The sequence below is a fragment of the Poromitra crassiceps genome (assembly GCF_964638095.1).
Source record: "Poromitra crassiceps genome assembly, contig: HAP1_SCAFFOLD_447, whole genome shotgun sequence".
Taxonomy (NCBI): domain Eukaryota; kingdom Metazoa; phylum Chordata; class Actinopteri; order Beryciformes; family Melamphaidae; genus Poromitra; species Poromitra crassiceps.
In genome coordinates this window covers 123,233-130,000 of record NW_028151960.1, presented here as the reverse complement: position 1 = coordinate 130,000, position 6,768 = coordinate 123,233, and positions in this window count along the sequence as shown.

The window sequence follows — 6,768 nt, the reverse complement described above, 5'->3', positions numbered from 1 at the left end:
ACCAACATGATCTAACAACTGTGGTTTACATTCATGTCCATCTTATCCCGGCTCTTCTTATCCAGAATTAGGCTACAAGACACAAAGAATCTCTCTAGAGGAAGATGAGACTGAAGGGATCTCATAGGTTTGTTTACTGATGTTCACAAGGGCTATTTTTACATTTTACATTTGAATTTTTAACAGTTTATCTTAGAATTGACTTGGCAGTTGAATTTAAGCATAGCTAATGTCAGTCTCATGGCTATTGGCTCATGATGCTAAGGTTTCATGGTCATGTTGTTTATCGCCATTCTCAGCTAATCTCATATTGTTATTCATGTAAATAAACTTTCACCAAGCCAAGGATAAAAGTTTCACCTCCTTTGACCTGGTGTGTGTTTAACCCTGAAAGAGAGAACAACGAGACACAAAGAGAAAGAGAGGGCACAAAATGCTTCACTATGCCACAGCTCCAGCTGCACTACGTCCTCTCATCATCATCATCATCTTCATCACGACCATATCATCACCATCGTGTCAGACACAAATCATCACTGTGAAACTGTATGGAGGTATTATGGTACTGTAGTACTGTAAGTAGGACTATTTTGGTCATGGGTTTCATACACTTTGTTAAAAACATCTCAAACTAAAATCTGGGCGGTCCCTGGGACAAAATCTTATCAAATGGGGGTCTGTGCCTGGGTGGTACACAGTGTGTTGTATCTTTAGCTCTATTATTTAATTTTGAGTAAATTCTGTAGAATATCGCAATATGTATCGCATTGCAATATATCGTGATACAATCGTATCGTGACCCAAGTATCGTGATACGTATCGTATCGTGAGATCCTTGCCAATACCCAGCCCTACTAATTTGGGTCAGTTTAGGGTTCCTTGAGGTGAAAAAGTACGAGCACCACTGGCTTATAGACCATGCACACTAGGGCCTCTTATCTTGTGTAGCCATCTTTGACACGGAGGTGTGGCTACACAAGATTAGGCTCCACCCAGCCCGCCACGCAGCTCGTATTAAAACAAGGTACCACCCACCACCACGCCGGTGTATTGGGATGGAAGTAAGAGCTGGAGGTGGATCATGTATGCTGGATTTATGAGTGGCTCCTGACAATTGAGGAACAAGTCTTGAATGTTATTTTACCGGGTGTGTGACTTAGCCGACAAGCAAGGCAGCATTAAACTGTAGATTTTTGAATGAGGTTTGGCACCTGACTGCCGTTTTGAAGCCTTTGACCGTCGTTATCTTTTTTTTCTTTTTTGTGGGGGGAGCCAGAAGCAGCTAGCATGAGACCAGGGCTTTCCCACAGTATGCTATACCTGCTATACATCGGCAATATGGGCCCACATATAGATATGGGAAAACACAAGCCACTCGTCGTCGTAGACTTCAATTTAAAATAGCGGTACAAAAAGAATCGATAGAAATACAACTGAATTAATTTTGTTTATAAATTACCCAAAGACACCATGACATAATTATTACAACTCGGCCAGCCATAGAATGCACAAGACACATCGAAAATAGCAATTGAATTTGCATTTTATGAATACTTGTAAGCCAGTCTCTAATTCAGCATACACCTACTCCAATAAGAAGCACACATTCCAAATATATTTAAATGTTTTGCCGGTGATTCACACACAGTCCTCACCCCGCAAAATGCACAGTGGAGGGCGGTCGGCAGCACTTCCGGCTCGTAGGGGAGGTCCGGGACGAATTAAGCAGGGGGACGGAATAAGCTTGTCCTCATATACTATCTTTGACGAAATTCAGGAAGACGATTTTTTTCCCCCATGTTACACTTCCTGGTAGCTCACTTCCTGTCAAATTTCAGCTCGGCCAGTCAGTGGATGGCGGAGATATCCGCAAAAACGTTGCCTTTTCGTCTTATTTTCAAACGAGAGTAAAATATTGCAAACTGTGTATTTTTCTATTAGCGTGTTGGAATTTATTTATTTAATGCTGCTAACGCTATTCATCTGTTAGACCTATCGGTAGACTACAGCTCAATGATTGTTTTGTGTGTAATGTTAGCATATCCTTTGTGTTAGCTTAGCTTTCATCCAGGGAAACGCACGGGGGACAAATAAAGCACTTTGCTCCAATTGCCTTGACTAGGCTATGCATTTATCTGTGCTTGCAGGACAATGCCTCACATAAGGAAGAGGACCAAGGATAGAGGGCAAAAAAATGCACACATTCAAATATTTCTTTGGATAAGCCATTTAAGGGAGGTAAAATATTGATCACATCAGCAAAATATATAGATAGAAGTTATAATTATATTAATTTGCAACATATAACATACTAAAATGTATTTCATAATACTTAGTTTCTTAGATGACCAAAAGATGAAGGAATTGTATGTTAATGCCAGAAAAAAATTGTTACCTGGCTGTTTTTGTGCCTTTTTCACAACCGCTACATTAGTCCCCCGCCTGTGCTTTATTTGTCCCTCCACTGTGGGACAAATGAAGCATTGTGCAGCTTCTGGTTGCTGTCTGATGACGTCTGATGTATTGACCCATGGAACGAAACTACGGTTGGTATTGCCAGAGGACGTGTGTAGGTTGCTTACATAAAAATATTGTAACTCCAGCTGAAACAATCTTTACACAATGACAAAAAAACCAAAAAGTGCTTCATTCGTCCCGGACCTCCCCACGTGTGAATGGGCTCTTTGTAGGCTATTTAGATTTGGGTTAAATACATGAAATAACGTCTGTGGTTAACACAAGTTTATGAAACAGCAAAGTTTGTGTTTAGCAATGTTCACAAATAACGACCTTATGACTTTGTAAAAAAAAAAAAAAAAAAAAAACGCATTTACCCTTCAAAAGTCATAAAAGTGGTCCTCATTTGTGAAGATTATCTTGCTGAACACAAACTTCACTGTTTCATAAACTTTTGTTAACCACAGACCATGCATTTAACTGAAATCCCCATACAAAAATCCCCTCGCCTTTTCATCCCTGCAGTAGGCCTAGGCTACTCTATGCAGGTTTAAGGCACTTCAGCATTGCCTTCATTTTTCAGGCGCGGAGGTTGCCCCTTGGCTGCGGCGTGTGGGGTCCTCATCACACACTGCATCTCCACACACACACAGCAGCACTCTGCACTCACACGCTGCTGCTGCCTGCCACCAATAAGCTTATCTCTCTCCAGACACACTCACACTTTGACTTATCTTGTCTCCAGACCCGAGGGGGGGACGGCTTGTCGCACATGAGCATAAGGCATGCTCTGCTCAATACAGCCTATAACCTAATGTAGGGATATAGTTATTATAGATCAAATCCATTTGATCGGTCAGCAGGACAGATGTACAGCCTACTCACCTTAGGTCAGGCTGTCATGTCCAGCAAAGATGCTGCTCTCAGTAAGACCAGTCTGTAGCCTATGTGTCCTGTCCTCCCAGTAACAACAGCCTCTGTGCTCCCGGTAACACCAGTATCATGTGTCCTCCCAGTATTATGTCGATGGTAACAACAGCCTCTCTGCTCCCGGTAACACCAGTATCACGTGTCCTCCAGGCTCCAGCTCGCAGTAAACAGCCTAGCTAACCGGCTCCGGTGCGTGTCCTCTCCTCCACCAAGAGCATGGTGGTAAGGACATGATGATGATGATGCGGCTGTTCTCTGCTGGAGGGGGCAGGACCAGAGGAGGAGGGAGGGATCTGCTGCTGCTGCTGCTGCTGTGTGTGTGTGTGCGTGTGTGTGCGTGCGTGTGCGTGTGCGTGTGTGTGTGTGTGTGTGTGTGCGTGTTCTGCTGAAGGGGGCGGGCCAGAGGCGGAGACAGTTCTGCTCTGCTCTGTGGGCTAACCCACGTTACTACTGCTGCCAGTTTGAGTTTTAACCTCTGTGTGCCCATGTAGTCTGGGCACCTTCCACCCCGCTTTTTGTCATGGGGGCGTAAACCCCGGACCCAGAATTAACACCGGATGGCAATGCGCCTAACAACGTCTTTGTTGCCGTTAGCTTGACGCGGTGATGTTACCTAAACTAGAGTCTGATCAAAACAAAGCTAGCGTTACATAAAACAAAACGTTTATGCAATATGGCATCTCCGCCACCACCGCCTGACACACCGGTCAAAACGGTGAAAGAGGATTCTGATACTTGGGTCAAATTGTCAAGTTAACGTGAAAGTTGACGAGCTAGAAACGCTGCCATCCGGTCTAGGGCGGGCTCTAGGCGGGAACCAGTAGGGTGACAAAATCAATTGTGGGCGGGAGCCAGGCTCTTTCTCGCCGAGAAGAGCCTGGTGACGCGAGGTTAGTGCCCATGGGACAGTAGTCTCTTAGAACAGACGAGTTGGCTTCCGCAATTTTCAAATGCTCTCGCCATACCGTCTGTACGTTGGACCCCCAGAACATGCACAAGGAAGTAGTGAAAAAAACCTTCAGACCGGAAGGAAGTTCGACGGAATCTGACCAATCACGACACGCGTGTCCACGAAAAATATGTTCCCCCCGGAAACTTAAACCGATGCAGGTTGCTAATGCTAGCAGTGCTTTAGAATTACCATGGAAGCTACGCCGACGAAACCGGTGAAATAAGACCCTGATAGACGTAAACGATGTATCCGCGGCTTGGAGGAACCTCGTGCAAGACGTGCACTTATTCCAGAGTTAAACGAAAGTGATGAGGTAAGTTGCTAACGTTACTGAGCTTATCGTTCGTCTTACTAATCAGCGTTAGCTAACGATAGCTACAGCAGTATACAGCTAGTTAGCTAATGTTAAATTCTGATTGGACGAATGAGCGGAAGTCCCGCCTTTCAACTTCCTCTTCCGTTTGGTGCATGATTCTCCCCCACGAAGTACAGACTGTATATAGCTGCATCTGCCGGATGTAGATAAGACAGTCTGTTTTAAGAGACTAATGGGACAGTGATGAACTCCATGCTCACATAGGCTATATAGGCTGTGCGTGGGTGTGTGTGTGTGTGTGTGTCTGTCTGTGTGTAGATAGATAGATAGATAGAGAAATAATCCGGAGCCTGATTTTTTAATTAGGTGATTGCCCTAATTACCTAATGATGTCAGTGATGATGTCATCCTTCCTGGCTGAGGCTAATAAGTTCAGTGATGATGTCATCAGTGATGATGTCATCCCACTGATTATGTCAGTGATGTCATAAATCACTGATGTCATAAGTGATGTCATCAGTGATGTCACAATGAAGTGACATCACTGATGATCATCAGCATTGTGACATCACTGGTAGCGCGCTCGATTCCTAGTATATAGTGTGTGTGTTATGTTATTACTGTTGTGCATAATTATCATTGGAAATATCGTGTGCTTCCCAGTGCGCGCCCCACCGCCTTATTAGTCATGAGATTGTATTCATTTTTATTTTTACTACAGTTATTGTTATTGTTATTATTGCTACTGTGTGCACCCAATCTCTCTCTCTCTCTCTCTCTCTCACTTGGTCAAAGCAGATGGCCGCCCACCTTGAGCAAGGAGTGTTTCCTTTCGCCAAGTGCTCGCTCATGTGTGAGCATTTTTTCAAATGTTGGGTCTAAAATGAAAAGCCCATGACCTGCTCGAGCTATTATGAAAAGTGTCTTGATATAACTTTTATGATTTGGCACGATATAATTTATATAGGTAATACAAAATTGACTTGACTTGGATCGCAGTATTTTTCAAAATAGCTTATAGTTCAACATCATATATAAAATTTGGTGATTCGTGATTATGTCACATACTGTGTATTGTGCACTTGTGCCAATCAGCCCTAACCCAGCTACCATCACAGACTGTGAAAATCTTATATCAGATTTTTGCTGATTCCTATTTCTATCTCTCTTATCTGGAAGTAATTCCATGCAATATCTCCAACTTTATCATGTTTAGGTGTTATACACCCCTTACCATTTTCCCCCCACAACCCATCCCTGTGTCTCCCCATATGTAGGCCTATAAGGATTTGGGTCATAGGTTTAAGGTAAATAAATAAATAAAACATAAATTTAAAAAAATTACTCGAGCAACTGGACTGCCCAACTGTGATGTCATCAGTGATGTCACTCGAGCAACTGTGATGTATGTATGAGCCGATAGGCTATATGAGCTTTCATCTGTGAATAAGGTCATCTAGTGGTCATGGTCAGTCATTACAACATCCCAATCATCACTCTTCATTTCAAATGCATTGTTGCAAGATAAGAATAACGTGGTTCTTTTAATAAATTAAGGGTAGTTAGGCTAGTGGAAATTAATGATTCATGATCTCACAGAGTTCTGACTAATGTTAGTAATAGTAGGCCTACATGGCCCTCAGATCATAAAGTCTCAAATGAACCCATTTCAGCCTTAAAGAGGACATGAAACATTTCATTTCAATTCAGACAAGACACTGCTTTCAAGTCAAGTCAAGTCCTACCTATCTTTACCTAGCTAGCTACCTAGCTACCTAAATTTGCCTAGCTATACCTACAGATGCTGTCACTAGGTTGACTGTACACTATATACCGGTAGAATGTTTTGATGAATCAAAACAACCACAATGCAAGTCAGAAACACAACAGCATGTGCTGTGAGCCTGTTAGAATTCCAAATCGTACCACAAACACTTCAACTTGCCTGTACTCCACTACCCTACTGTAGGCCTACTGTACAGTCAACCGTAGTGACATCATCGTGCAGTGCCCTAGTTGGCGAAAATGTGTGTAAATGTCAGACTTGAAAGCCGTGTCCTGTCTTGTCTGAGGTGAGATGCAAATTAACTCATCATGATCAAATGTTTAGTGT